The following is a 16,058-nucleotide window of genomic DNA, read 5'->3' on the forward strand; positions in this document are numbered from 1 at the left end:
AGATGCCAGCAACTGAAAAGCCTCCAGCTCTTCAGCTCGAGCAATCCCAACTGGGCCGGGACGGGCCTCTGTAGATTTTTGGACATACAGCGAACAAATGTGGACATGAAAGGGGGGAAGAGGAGGGCTGTTCTGGAGGTAAAGATTTGTTAACCCTCTTGAACTTGACAAGAGACGGGACCGAGGAGCAGATTAGCCCCTCTCAAAGCTCGCTTTGGTAAAAGGTTGCCGCGTGAATATGCGAATATTGGTGTCAAGTGTGTGTGTGTGTGTGTTTAGACAAGGTGGGCTGTTTGCACATCCTCAGTGCACACACACACACACACACACACACACACACACATGCAGCAGCAAAAGTCATGTTTGAAGACTCGGTAATTACATGCTTCTAACGCACTAATTACACTTTAATCACATTTTCCCCGTCTTCCATCTCGTCAGTCGATATAACCTTCCTGCACAGTTACGTATATGTGTAGGATTATACCAATAATCTTAAAAAGGTTATAAAATTCAGAAATTTGAAAAGAAAATGCGCCTTACACAAAATTTTCCAACGATCTTGAATGACTGCCATGCATGACATCAGTGTAATGTACAGCTGCAACAGTTACTCAGTGTAATGATACAGTAATTAATCAATTTAATCATTTTTGATTTAAAAATGTAACTATCCGCTGATCGCTGACTTGATGGACAATGATGGACATTTTCGCCTCTTTCTTGATACATTGCGGCCCAAAATAACTGTGTTTGGTTCATATTAGTTCTTGGGCCAAACTGGTTACTCCATTAATTGAAACAAGCTTTGGATTAATTGATTAAGAAAATAATCATTAGTTGCAACCCTGGTCCAGACTTACTGACCTTTTCTTTGGCTTTTAGTTTTTCAGGTTTTTTTTTAGGTTTTTTTTTCCTAAAAAAACAATTCAGACATTTTTTTACGGATTCTGAGATGAAAAAACACTAAAGTTGCGTAAAATCATGACTTTGCACGGATGCTTTTTTGATGGTTTTGTTCATTTTTAGCAGCACTTGTTCCAAAAATGTTAGAAGAGAAGAACATACTGTATTTTCTGGATGTTAGGTGTCACTACTTTTTTTTATTGTTCGGCTTTTTTATTAGTTTGGTCCTGTGGCTCTTATATCAAAAACTATATATGTATAATGCAGCGTCTTTTTCAATGTTAATTGATATTCACCCACAGGACCAAGGGGTGAACAATATTGCCGCGAAAGGGCACGCTAGGCTTGTGAAGAAGTCAATAGTTTCAGTGATGTGGAATGGGATCGGGAGCTCGGTGAACTTGCTTGTTGGACTTGCTTCCTTTTTATGTTAATTAACTTTTTTTATGTTAATGGCTTTCCAGATTACATGTCAGTTCTTGGGCTTGATTTCATGAAAAAAATTCTAATATGATTGATAGTCCAATGCAATTTATGTATGTTTTTTTTTCCTATCCATTATGCATTTTTTGACGGATGTGATTTATAGTGGCCTATCAATTTAAAAAGTAACCTTTTCGTCATTTCAGTTAGGTACTATTTTATATAAACATCACCAACATAGGGGTCAACCCAGCAGATACTGCAACATCAACCCGGCCGATGTACGGACAACGAGGAGGTGGTCGCTCTGCAATCATTTTATTGCAAAAACAAACATGGATACTGTCGCCAAAGCAGCATCAGCAAACTCGACCGTATTGTCGAGCTTTTCCTGTGTACTTTAATCCCTCCCTGCAACCCTTAAAAGTCTCCACATGTTAAAGTGATCAAATCTTCTAAATGAGGGGAAAAAAAAAACGATTATGGCGCTAATGCGACCTGCGGGCGTCAAGGTCATTTGCTGCTACATTGCATACTGAAGCGGAGGCCCAAGTCAAGCATCTTGGACCACACGAACAAGGAAGTGGGGGAAACGGTGAAGTAGGAAGTGGAGGTGTGGAGCACCCAGGGAGGAGGTGGTGGTGGTGGTGATGGTGTGGTGGGGGGGGGCGGTTGAGAGAGCACAAAGCCTGGGTAAACACAGCTAGGTCTGCATCTGGAAGCAACTAAAAAGATGCTTAATAATGCAGAGCCGTGCAGGCGGGCCCTGTGCAGCTGTTGTGTGCGCAGGACCATGAAAGACTCTCCATCTGACAGCTGGCTCCATCTAGCTGGCTCCATCGCCCTCTTCCTCTCCTTCTCTCGCTCTCCTTCTCGCCGCCTCCCGCTCTCTCTCTCTCTTCTGCGGTCCAGAGACAGCAGATTAGGGATTAACCAATCCCTGCCTTCCTCATCTGTCCCATCTGCCAGGCAGCCAGCAAGCCAGCCAGCCAGGCTCCTGATTCCAGGGAGATACGGGACATCACTGAGGGGGGGGGGAGACAAAAGCGGGCCTGATGGGGGGGACAAGCGGGACAGGTCCTTGCCGAGCGAGTCAACCCAAACATGACGGCAGGACAAGACTTGAACAGAACGGACGGAGACACGGTCGCGAACGGAATGAAAAGGAACGCCATCATCGCCCCGTCGACGAACTTGAGGCTACTTTAACAATTCAAGTGCAACGCCACGATACACGCCGCCGTTCTGTAATCTCACAAAAATTTCAAGCCGGCCTGCCACTCTCTATATCGGGCGGCTGGGCGTAATCCGCGACTCCGGGGCGGCGATACGAACATACATTACGGCTCCCGCGCTGAGATTTCACCTGAACAAAGCTGGCACTCCTTTTTAAGGCGGCTAAAAATACACTCTTGTATTTTGTCTGCGAATCAAAGAGAGCACTCGTCTTTTTCATGACGTGCCAGCTCGCATTTGGCAGAGAGCAGAAAAGCACGCTCTCAGAAATAATTGCTCTTATCTGTTCGACTCAATAAAAGCACTATTTGAACTAACAGTGAGCTAAGTATCTGCTGGTATATATTACTATGTGAGAGTCCTAAAGCGCCACGAGCTCCATTCTTTTAACGACTAAATAATAGCAAGCGCACAAAGGTGAGCAAAGACATTCATTGGGGTTCCATTCCATTTAGCTTTAAGAGAAGCGTCTGACTTATTATGGGGTGGGGAACCTACGGCCCGTGGGCCATAAACTGTCCGCGTCAGTGCTGGAGATATCCCGTCATGCCATTGTATTAAAACTAAAAAGAATTAAAACTCACAAATGCTTATAATATATAAAAATAATAATTTTCTTTGATTATCTTGCATCATATTTTAATTAGGTATCATGCTATATCAAACAATGCACAACGACGAGCAAATTCAAGAAATAATACAAGCAGTTGATGTTTGCTAAATACAAGGATGAAGGGTCTTGAACCAGTCATGATGTGCTATATATATCACTATATTGTATGGTCATATTACCTTGTACCTCGGTACGTGATAAAAAAATTTAATGAAAAATAAATTAAAAAAATAATAATAAAATAATAAATATACATAATATAAAATTGAAAATATATAATAATAAATAATGAAATAAATGTAAAATAAAAAAAACTTAAACTATATTAAGAAAGCAAATTAAAATGTATTTTAAAAATATTTTAAAAATTTATAAAAAATATTTTAAAAATTGAAAAATTTATAAAAATTATTTTAAAAATTGAAAAATTCATAAAAACTATTTTAAAAATTGAAAAATTATAAAACAATTACAAAAAATTATAAAATATTTTTTCATTATATTAGGAAAGCAGGAAGTGAACAAATGTAACAGTTACTGATTGTAAAACTACCAGATGGAGGGGTAGGATTTAATAAGCTTTGCTTCTTCCTACTCCTTTTGGACATGTGGAACTGGGAACTGATTATGGGATGCACTCAATTGTAATCTGATGCATGTTCAAATGAAATTAAACCATTACCATATGATACACGCCCCACTTAATGCAAATTAGATTTCACGTAAGGATAGCGATTTGGCAAAGTTTAGCTACTACTGTCACCTGTTTATGAGTGTAACAACATAATCGTACCAACATGAACGGAAATAGTTGCTAGCTTCTTAAACACTGCTTTTGTGTATATCCACGGATGACAGGCGTCTTATTATTTTTCGGAATTTTTCCTAAAACTGAAGTTTGACTATTTTCTTTTAAAACAGCCGGGTCTAATAGCGACCTAATATTTTTGCGCAGCGCAGTCCGTTTGAAGCTGCAGGCAATCGGTAGCATCAATTGTCGAGGAAACAAACTTTGCGCGGATTACAATCTTGTAAAATCCGACGGAATCATTCTCCTTTCCTGAACACTTTGCAGTCTCCCGGCGTTGTGCAGCGAGACAGCATGTGTTTTATTCTCTGTATGTTTTACTGCCAGAGTGTCAGGTAGCAGCAGCATTCCAGCTCTTGTTTCATATCATAAAAACGATTCAAACTTGAGGGACCAAGTTCAGCTCAGCGACATGGGAATTTGGGGAGAAGGGAAAAAAAAAAAGAAAGAGAAGTTCCCTCTCCTTTAGAAAGATAGCGGGTGTCTTAACAGGCCCTCAGCTGCAGTACCTGGCTCCCTGTGTGCACACCTTTAAATCACACCCAGGGTAGTTGCCTTGTCAAAGCTCTCTCTCGGTGAGCCAAGCATCTGAGAAACATTAAAACACTTCCTCATGCAAGCCCGAGCCTCCCACAGGGCAGCGAGCGGGAGCAGAGCCTTTCTCTCAGGCCCGGTATCCGGGGAGGATAGCGCTCAGCACCGCTCGGAAAGTCCCAGCTCGGACAGCAGTGGTTAATATTTTAATAGCCTACGGCTGAGGCAGTTATCATGGCTGTGTATTCTTGTTGGTGGCTTTAAAAAAAAAACACTCTCTCACAGTTAAGAACCCGATTTTAGTTTTTAATTATTCTTTTTTGAATTCCCCAACCAGCTCTCCTCTGTTCTTTTTCATTTATGCAGCGCGGTTTTTCCAACACTTGTATCCAGGGAATCCCTGACAGTGTCCTACTTAACTTTTCACTTTCTTTCCTGTGATTTGTTCCCCGTTCCCCCAACACCGCCGCCGCCGCCGCCGCCGCCACCTCCAGTTTGAGGGACTATTACCGATCAATCCTCCAAGCACCTGCATTTATATTGATCACTCCTTCGCTTTCCCTCCTTTTGAACTGCGGGGAAGGCTTGTCAGCTCAGGTAAAAGTCAGCAAATCCCCTCACGAAGCCACAGAACGCTGGCATGGGATTCTTTCCCAGTCAACAATGCTTTGTTATCACGCGGTGGTCCACAGTGGTAGACATATTTCTGACACTTTGCACTAAATACCATATGAATAACAAATAATATAGATTATTTGCTTAAATATATGATGTATTGTTTGTAATTATGTTCTGCATTGTTCATCTTTTGAAAGCGAATGATGACACGTATAGTAGCTAAGCATCATTTCCGAAAGTGACCACAGCTAAAGCCGAGTAAAGAAACGCTTGTCAAGGTAGCTCGTAGATTTTGTTCGGTATTTTTTAAATCAAAATAGTAGTCATGCTGAAACAGAGTGTTGCTGCTGGATGTTTACATTTTGTTACAGTTTACAGTTTGTTTTCTTTGTGCAGAGAACAAGAGAGATGCAAGCCTACCTTAAGTTCTGTTTTTTTGCAATGCAGTGTTCCCTCGTTTATCACCGAAAGGTACTATATTTCATTACAATTAGATGTTTTAAGGCTATAAAATTGCTCACCGTACACTTAATACACTTTTTTTCAGACAGGCTTTGACATTTTGTCACATTTCTCTTGTCTAAAACTCTTAAAATTCAAATTTTGTTTGGATTTTAATGAGGTTGGACGCAGGAAATTAAGTGACTCATGTATTTCACTCCTACGACCGTGCTTCTTTGTCCCGGCGACGATTGACTGTAGCATTTTTGTATCCTTGTAAAGCATTTTGTAAACATATTGCTCCTGTCATCGTATATTCCTCACTCGATTAGCGTCTTCTGTTTCATCTATTGTTTACAGTATTAGACGGTTGGCAAGCAGCTCACACAGTTAGCTAGGTTTGGTAGCCGTGACCACAACAAGAGACGGCAAGAAGGGGATTGCTAGTGGTCCGTGATTTCCATTTTTACATACTAGATTGTAAACACTATTTGACCATATTTGGCCGAGGCTGCAAAGCATTCACGTGTTGTGGAAACATCAACAGCGATTTACGGTTGGAGGCGGGGCAGCGCGATACTATTTATTCATGTTTTTGTACAAACCACTGTAAGAGTTGCTGGCATCGTTCAAGCCCCAACCCCCATACCTCATCGCGCCCTCACCCATGGGGGGCTCACCCCACTATTGCAAATTGCATATCTACTATCCGAAGGCACGGCTTGGAAATACTGTATTTTCTGGACTATCAGTCGCTCCCGAGTATAATTCGCACAAGGCCAAAAATGCATAATTAGGTAGAAAAAAACATACATAAATCTCACTGGAGTATAAGTCGCATTTTTTGCGGGTAATTTATTTGAACTACTTGACCAAAACAGACATTACGTCCTCTTGGAAGGCAAGTTCTAACAATAAAAGAATAGAGAACAGGCTGAATAGGTGTAAGATATGCTAACACAATGCTTATTCAGCTACATAAAAAATAAACATGAACAGAAAAGGTGTCCAGTGTTTATGGAACATAAACACTTTTTTCATTTATAAGTCGCTCTGGAGTACAAGTCGCAGGAACAGCCAACCTATGAAAAAAAGTGTGACTTATAGTCCGGAAAATATCATATACTAATGATATAACATCATCACTTGTGTGCCGATATCATTATGGAGAGAAAAAATAATGATCCGATATCTCATTTAATGCCCGTATCCTTATGAATTAAACGTGTATTTCCGTGAATAACATTGGGAAAACAGAAGAAACTTCCTTAATGGCTTCCAATGATTTGCTTCAAACTGCATATGTTTTGAAGGATTTTTCCAAATAAACGGACAGTATCTAAGGCAGATTCCAGCAAATAAAACCCATTTAAAAAGCCTCTGGTCCTAAATAAAATTCAGCCCCGACCGCGGCTCACTAAACAATTTCCACCATTGAACGGGTCTCCAGATGCAACTTTACAACTTTTTGTTGTTTCCACTCATCAGCACATAAAGCTGCACACCCCCACCCACCTCACCTCACCCCACCCCACCCTTACCCCTACCTACCCCCCACCTCCCACAGCCCTTCATTTAAAACTAATTAGAAATAGAGGAGGCAAGTCAAGTAAGATAGACATCTGCATGTGTGTGTGTGTGTGTGTGTGTGTGAGTGCTCTCACTTGACTTGCTTGTGTGTGTGTTTGCATATGAGTCAGTGCAAATGCAAATGAATGCATTACAGGTCGCTCTCTTTCTTTCTTTGTGTGTGTGTGTGTGTGTTGGCCGCTCGGAGCCCGCCGTCAGCACAGCCTGCAGGGAAGGGGTCCGGGGTTACGGCATCAGCTGCGAGCAGGAATGAGAGTGGCTGAGAGTCAGACAGACACCGCCGTGGGTTATTATGTTTGAGTCAGACAAAACACTCCTGGGAGCAGCCCAAAAATATTGCTGTTACAGTTGTAACATTATCACAACAGCATAAATAAGACGAAGGCGGCGGAGGGCTTTAAGAGCCAAAAACAATATATGCGAGGGGGCTAAAACAGCACCTGGAATAATTAATTAGACAAATCTCATCTCGGCACACTTAATTGAAGTGCGCTAAACACACGGAGCGCTCTCCAAATTGAGAGGACGGGTCAATCCGAACCTCTGCACCTCCATAATGAAAGAGAAAAAGGAAGATAATAGCACACATAACCTGGAGCAATTAAAGGGCTGGAGAATGTGGTGAACAAGCTTTGCCCTCTTGGACACTCTTGACCCCCGGTGCCCAACAAGGCCCCCTGGGAAATAAGCACTTATTAAAAATGGAGGAACAGCCACAATCCCAGCGAGGCTGTAATATGCTATAGAGTAATTTAATTCTACTTACATGTATCACTTCAGCTTGCGTGCCGACGAGGAAGCAATTCAGCATTTCATTTGACAAAATATGACCTGTCAAGAGACTGAATAATAACACGGACGGATCACGCGTGCCGACACGTGACCGCCGAGTTATTGCGGGCCGTTCGGAAAATAGGAAAAAACATAACAATAAGGTGCTGGCGTTGGTGCAGGTGCTGTCTTCACGTAATTGTCATTTTCTGTGCTGTCTTTGAAGCGCGGTGCATCTTAAAATAATATATATATATATATATAAAAAAGCCGCCTCTACTTAAGGGATTATTTTGAAAGTCTCTCTTTACCCTCCAACAGACTGATGAAAGACACGTCCGTGCTTGATTTGATCATCCTTCATAAAGCTGGAAGAAAAAAAAGAAAAAAAATATATAGTGGAATCACAAGTCCTGGCATGGGTTTGGGAATATTGGTTGTACCCTCCTCCAGAGTCAGGAAAATCCCCCTGGTATGGATGCGCTTTTCTTTGTGCTGTGTAGTTCCACCGCAAATAAACATACTGTCTGTTATTGTGCTCCCACAAGAATCCCGCAGTTAAAAAAAGTCGACTTTTCCTTTGCTCTTCAAAATGGAATACAGGTCAGCGTCCTACATAACTTTGCTGCAGTTTTGGAAAACATTCCTGCACCTATGTTGAGAGTTTTGTTGCAGAATTTCCCAATTCAGCGTATATTCAGAGAAACTTTTCTTTTGTCTACAAAGCCTGATCGTGCAAATAAAAAAAAACAAACTAGTGGCTCAAAGTTTGAATAGCATTTTGTGCAAAAACCCAGGCTCTCTAACCTTCCATTTTTGGAATATGTTGGTCTTATTAATCAAATATTTTGGTGTTTTATAACGTAAAAATTACGCGATGGTCCACAGTGGTAGACATATTTCCGACACTTTACACGAAATACTGTATGAATAACAAATAATATATATTATTTGCTTAAATATATGATATATTGTTTGAAATTATGTTCTGCGTTGTTCATCTTTTGAAAGCAAATAATGACATTTATAGTAGCTAAGCGTCATTTCCGAAAGTGACCACAGCTAAACCCGAGTAAAGAAAGGCTTATCAAGGTAGCTCGTGGACTTTGTTCGGTATTTTTTAAATCAAAATAGTAGTCGTGCTGAAATGGGGTGTTGCTGCTGGATGTTTACATTTTGTTACAGTTTACAGTTTGTTTTCTTTGTGCAGAGAACAAGAGAGATGCAAGCCTACCTTAAGTTCTGTTCTTTTGCAGTACAGTGTTCCCTCGTTTATCATTGGAAATAGCTCACAATAAGTGAAATCTGTGAAAACGTACTATATTTTATTACAAATATATATTTAAGGCTATAAAATTGCTCACCGTACACCTAATAAATAGTCAAAATAGTAGTCGTGCTGAAACTAAGTGTTGCTGCTGGATGTTTACAGTATTCGAGTGATGCTGTAAGATGCTATAAGTTCTAATATTTTAGTGTTTTATAATGTAAAAATGTAAATATTCTCTGATTTCAGCATCTCAGGTGTGATATTTTTTGATTTCCTAAGTCATCCATGAAAGTAAACAAAATATTCACACACATCGGCTTTGACTTTGGAAAACAATATGTTGCAGACCAAACCACTAACTACTTGTGTTTGGGTCATATTGATTTGGTCCGTCAAGAGTCTAACCGATGACTAAGACGATTAATCGACTGAGAAAATATTAGTTAGTTGCACAATGATGGAAATAACTCGGTTGTCCCTCGAACCCAGTGCTACTTACTCCCCCTAGGGTCAGAATTAGGGATGCTCCAATCCATCGGCTACCGAACCGAACTGATCGGACTATGCCGATAAATACCTTTTGACCCCGATCAGAAAAACTCGTATTGACCTGTGGCTTGTATTGTTCGTTTTTGAACGCTCCAGAGACCCAGGTAAACACGGAAGCTATGGAATTGCAGCACATTGGGAATTAGCATGTCAAAGTATAGTTGTTTTGATTTGTGTTTAGATCTTTGAGGCGTGATTTGTTGTAAAATATTGGAAATATTGTAGTATTTTGTTGAAAACCATAAATCTGTAATGTTTTTCTGGTGTGTTGTTGAACTCTCATTGGTGTAGAGGCTGAGGTGCAGATTGTGGTCGGACTCGGTTCATGTGATTAAAGTTGTTGGGTAGGGGTTATATTCAATTATATAAATGCAAAGAAGTTTAATGATTCATAATTTCATTTTTAACTTCATATAATAGTTAAAAATGTTTAAAAGCCTATTGGAATTCATGTTTTTATAAGATTTTGTATACGTTGTTAAAAAGTGTACTTCCCCTTTAAGAGCGCACAGAGCAGCTATACTTCCTGGTTGACATTTTGCTGTTAGTTAGCTTACCTCTTTCGTCTATTTTGAGTTAGTTGAAAAGTGCTAGCCAGCTAATTTGTTTGTATTCTTGGAAATAAACGTGGATATTTTTTATATTTGTGGAGCTACAGTTGAGCTACGGACACATCCTGTGGAGTTCAACTTATGGCAAATAGACTAATGTGTAAGCCAAAAGCTAAATACTCTCAAGCTAATCAAACCTCAACAATTGGATTCCATCCTCGCCCCGTCCAACGATGCATGGATGACGTTTTGTCAAACGTTGTCCGTGCATCTTAATCTATCATCTAAAATATTGCTTAATTTTGTATGATTCCCTCCTAAATTCCTGCGAGACGGTGTCAACCGTGATGATGGCTACAGATGAACATTTAAGTATGAGAGAGGAGGGACCCATGGCACCATGAATAAAACAACTGCTGCAGGGGGAACAATTTGGGACATCTGATTTTCTCGCCGGGCATTAAGATGAATAAAAAAAAAAAAAAACGCACACACAAAAAAAAGGGCTCTTCTTCAGCATGGATGTATGCTCGTCTTTGGGAGCGCGGCCATGCCCCGTGGACACATAAAGGAGTGAAAAGGAGTGATAGGACACGGGGGGATAGGGCAAGGACACGTGGCAGCCCGCCCCTGGTCATCGGTGTGACAAGAGCGGGGGGGACGTTAAACACACACTGGGCTGACTCCACACTTTGATTTAGCGCTTTTGCCTAATGTTACTAAAGGGGTGGGCTGTGGGGGGGTACTGGAGATGGGATCAGCAGATCCGGCCGGGTGTCGTCATAAAGAAACCAGTCAGCGCATGCTTGTGTGTGTGTGTGTGTGTCTTTAAACCAACTACATCTAGAATTACAGTAGCTTTGGGAATGTTAAATATGAAAGAAATATTATGGGAACAAAGTCCAAATATTAGAAGAAGAACATGTAGTATGAAGATTCATTAATTTTCTTCCGCTTAGCCTCACTGGAGCCTATCCCAGCTGTCTTCGGGCGAGAGGCGGGGTACACCAATTAACCTAGCATGTTTTTAGCATGTTATTGTATAAAAGTTATCTACAATTTAGTGGCAAGAAACACTATTAGAGCCCTCTAGACCAACACTAACACCCCTATAGTCAGCTTTACACATGAAAACTTACACATTAGCATTAGCAATGCCTAATGCTAACATTACTGACACCTAGTGACCAGTGTAGAGTACTACATATCATTTATTGTTGAATAATCACAAAAAAATTATCATTCATTTTCTACCGATTATCCTCACGAGGGTGGCGGGGGTGCTGGAGCCTATCCCAGCTGTCTTCGGGCGAGAGGCGGGGTACACCCTGGACTGGTGGGCAGCCAATCACAGGGCACATATAGACAAACAACCATTCACACTCACATTCATACCTATGGACAATAATCCTAAGTTGAAATATTAAAGAAGTTGCCATAAAGTTGTAATATGATAAACCAACTAAATCTAGAATTACAGTAGCTTTGGGGATGTTAAAAATTAAAGAAATATTATGGGAACACAGTCCAAATATTACAAGAAGAACATGTAGTATGAAGATTCATTCATTAATTCATTCATTTTTTTACCGCTTATCCTCACGAGTGTCGCAGGGTTTGCTGGAGCCTATCCCAGCTCTCTTTGGGGCGAGAGGCGGGGTACACCCTGGACTGGTGGCCAGCCAATCACAGGGCACATATAGACAAACAACCATTCACACTCACATTCATACCTATGGACAATTTGGAGTTGCTAATTAACCTAGCATGTTTTTAAAATGTGGGAGGAAACCGGAGTACCCGGAGAAAACCGAGGGTGGGATCGAACCCGGGACTCCTAGCTGTGAGGTCTGCACGCTAACCACTCGACCGCTTTGCATTCTTGTGTGTGTGTGTGTGGCAAAGAGGGGTGGTCCAGTCGACCATAGAGAACAATACACAAAGGGCGCTTAACGATTCCATATTGATGCGGCGTAAATGGCTTCATTTGTCTGCAAAGGCGATGCTGTGGTGAGCGCTGTATCGACTCCAAACACATGATTTAATACATATTAATATTAGATGAATAACTCATTAATGGATGCAACAGACAAACCATAATATCGTGTCGTAAATAGATTGAGGTCTTTTTAACAATTTATGCCTTTATGTATTTATATCGTCGTCCCCCCCCCCCACACACACTTCTTCCAACTTTCACTGGGAAGCGGCGCCACTGCGCATGCAGGTAAATATGCCACCCCTCTTCCCCATGCCGCCGCCCCGCTCTTCTTTTCCAGCTAGTTACTCTCACTGTGGGCTGGGAGCTGATCTCTGCTCCAGACACTTTCAAGTCTACTTAATGTAGCCTACACGGGGCTTCACAGGCTGTTTCATGCTCTTATGGAAAGCAGGCCTTTGAAATCCCCCAGCAGCCCAATCTTAATCTCATTTGTGAATATGAGCCCAGCCACGACAGGACCAGGAACATCCTCGTCTTCCTAAAGCACCGTTTCATTTGTCAGGAGATTTGGGGAGGAGAGGTTGGTGTTGATGGTGGTGGTGGTAGTGGGGGGGGGTTGACACTAGAGGAGTGATTTAATTGATTTTAATCACACACCTGAGATAGGAGGCGGTGGGGAGGGGGGCGCCCGCCCTCTACCATTATTCCGAAGCGCCCCCCCTCCCTCGCCGGCCTCCCGTGTTTGTTTTGAGACGTCAGCGATTTGACGGATACGACTTAGATTATGAACTCACAAAGCGGAGACGGAATTTCAAACACGACCTTGGACTTATTAATATGCCGATGAGAGCCATAAAAGAGGTGCTCGTCACCGGGAAAAAAAAATAAAAAAATAAAAAACGCGTCTGAATGGAGGTGGAGAGAGCGGCCGCGAGGAGAAGAACGCATGCGATATGGATTTCCAAATGTTGCACCCTTGACAAGTTTGACTTATTAGCTGTCGGCTCGCCGCGCAACAGACACACACGGCGCGGACGTTCCGCAGGCAATATTCAACTTTGTAAGCGCTTCAAGATGAATCCCTCCCTTTTGCCTCCTCAGGAAGTTGGAGCCCTTCCCTCAGCGTGCCAGTAATTTGTTATGAAAATCTCCAACCCAAAGCAAAGGGAGGGGTGGAGCAGGACCACGTTGTTGCAAGCCATTAGTTGGGAAAACAGTTTGGCGAACATTATAATGCAAACTAACCCAGAGACGGGAAAAAAAGGAGGCTAGAAGACAGCCTGGGGAGAGAGATTTAAATATGTAATAAACTAATATTTCATTTATTTGCCTCACATGGGAACCTGACCATTTAGCAGCGGCGCAGGCGGAGCTGAGCCCTTTTAATCAGTCGGGCCAGCAATTATTTGCAAATAGCATAAACAAGAGTTATTTTTCTTATTGTGTGCATGTCAGCGGGTTCTTGTACTCTACGCTTCGAGTGGTTTACACACCTCGCTCTTTATTTCTAACATTACATGCCCGAAAAGGAGTGGGCAGAAACAGAGTTTATTTCATCGTGTCTCTTTACCAGGGGTGGGCAAACTACGGCCCGGGGGCCACGTGCGGACCACCAAGCGTTTGAATCCGGCCCGCCAGTTGCTTTCTAAGTATTTCAACTTTTAACATACAAACTGGCAACATGACTTGCAAGTCGGATGTCTTATTCATTCATTCATTCATTCATTCTTTTTTTAACGCTTTTACTCACGTGGGTCGCAGCGGTGCTGGAGCCTATCCCAGCTGTCCCCCGGCGAGAGGCGGGTTACACCCCGGACTGGTGGCCAGCCTATCACAGGGCACATATAGACAGACAACCATTCACACTCACATTCATACCTATGGACAATTTGGAGTCGCTAATTAACCTAGCATGTTTTTGGAATGTGGGAGGAAACCGGAGTATAGCATAGAAAGCATAGAAAAGTTATCTACAATATGGTTTTTACCACTGTTAGAGCCCTCTAGACCAGCACTAACACCCCTATAGTCAGCCCTACGCTTGTTCATACCTATGGACAATTTGGAGTGACCAAGTGACAGAGGATGGGATTGAACTCGGGTCTCCTAGCTGTGAGGTCTTGACGACTCGATTGCCATGCAGCCACAATTTTTTTGTATAGTTAATTCATTAAAATATCACATTTAATGTTTTAATTACTCTATTATATGCAGGACTTCCTTCATAAGTTCTGTGTAGCGTGAGTGACTATTTTGTTTAATATTCTGAGTCGCCAATTAACCTAGCATGTTTTTGGAATGTAGGAGGAAACCGGAGAAAACCCACACATGCACGGGGAGAACATGCAAACTCCACACTGAGAGGGCCGAGTGTGGGATTGAACCCGGAACTCCTAGCTGTGAGGTCTGCGTGCTAACCACTCGAGCCACTTAGCCATTTTCTTTTGGGGAAAAATCAAGTTTGTGACCAAATTCTCAATTAATGTGGCAAATTATTGTAATTTTTTTGTCAGATGAATTTCCATGGGGCTGCACGCCGGTCAAGTGGTTAGCGCGCAAACCTCACAGCTAGGAGACCCGAGTTCAATCGTACCCTCGGCCATCTCTGTGTGCCGTGCATGTGTGGGTTTTTTTCCGGGTACTCCTCCAAATTGTCCATAAGTAGAGTGTGAGTGTGAATGGTTGTTTGTCTATATGTGCCCTGTGATTGGCTGGCCACCAGTCCAGGGTGTACCCCGCCTCTCTTGCCTGAAGACAGCTGGGATAGGCTCCAGCACCCCTTTGCGACCCTGGTGAGGATAAGCGGTATAAAATGAATGAATGAATGAATTTCCATGGCACAGGTCTGATCGGCAGGTTCGACTTTTTTACAGTAGTACTTAGAAGTAGTACAGTTAGTACTTCACTGCAGCAAATATGCTGCAATTCTTGTACTTTGCAAACCTCCAGCGCGTCGTAGCGGCGTCTTCCGCAGACCTCAGTGTGACTTTTAACGGCAAAAGTGCGACAAAAAGTACAACGCGGGGATATAAAAGTTGAAACCGGCGTACTTTGCTCGGCGTTTTATGACGTCTCTTTAACCCCATTCCTTCATTCACAGCAGCTCTCTGAGCTTTTTTTAAAAAAAAAAATATTATTATTATCCTTCCTGTCTTGTCTCTGTGCTCCGTGTAGAATACAATGGCATTCATTCTTGATGAGCTGGCTGTCACTTTTAATTTCTGCTAGTTCGCCGAAAATGAATGACAGTCGGCCTCGTCATAAATATAACATGCGCTGCATTAATTTTTCAGGGAACAAGAATGGGAGGCTCCCGTTACTAATTCCTTTTCAAATGTTTAGATTTACGGCTTTTCTCAGCGACGGCATCTTTTCCCAACTTTGTGGCAGAAATATATTTCCATCTCATTAATGAGCAATTAAGGCAAAGGATGGCGGGGGGGGGGGGGGGGGGGTCTAACTCATAGAGTAGGACTTTTTCCTGTGCATGTGTTCATGCATGTGCATACATCTGCACACTTTTATGCAAGAATGAGGCGCTTTTTTTTCCCCCCTGCTATTTCTAAAAGTAAACACTTGTAGATGGAGTGTGATGTGAAGCGATGTGAGATGTGCGCCGGTTTTCTTGATGTGTGAACAGTCTTTTTCCCACTTCTAATTGCTGTTGTTTCTTTTACCAGGATACGAACACGTCCACTCTGACCTTTGCCCTGGCCCCCATTGTCGGTAAAAATGCTTGAAATGTAAAAGAAACAAAAAGATCATGGATGTTATTAAGATTCCCGTGTTGTGAACGACTAATTACA

The 16,058-nt window shown here is 42.1% G+C and overlaps 1 protein-coding gene across 12 annotated transcripts in view; it reads left to right on the plus strand.

Moving 5' to 3' along the window:
• Nucleotides 1-16,058, plus strand: part of mgmt (O-6-methylguanine-DNA methyltransferase) — a 269,091-nt gene that overhangs the window by 16,096 nt on the left and 236,937 nt on the right. The window lies entirely within an intron of this gene.

Source organism: Doryrhamphus excisus, chromosome 20, assembly GCF_030265055.1.
Source record: "Doryrhamphus excisus isolate RoL2022-K1 chromosome 20, RoL_Dexc_1.0, whole genome shotgun sequence".
NCBI lineage: Eukaryota > Metazoa > Chordata > Actinopteri > Syngnathiformes > Syngnathidae > Doryrhamphus > Doryrhamphus excisus.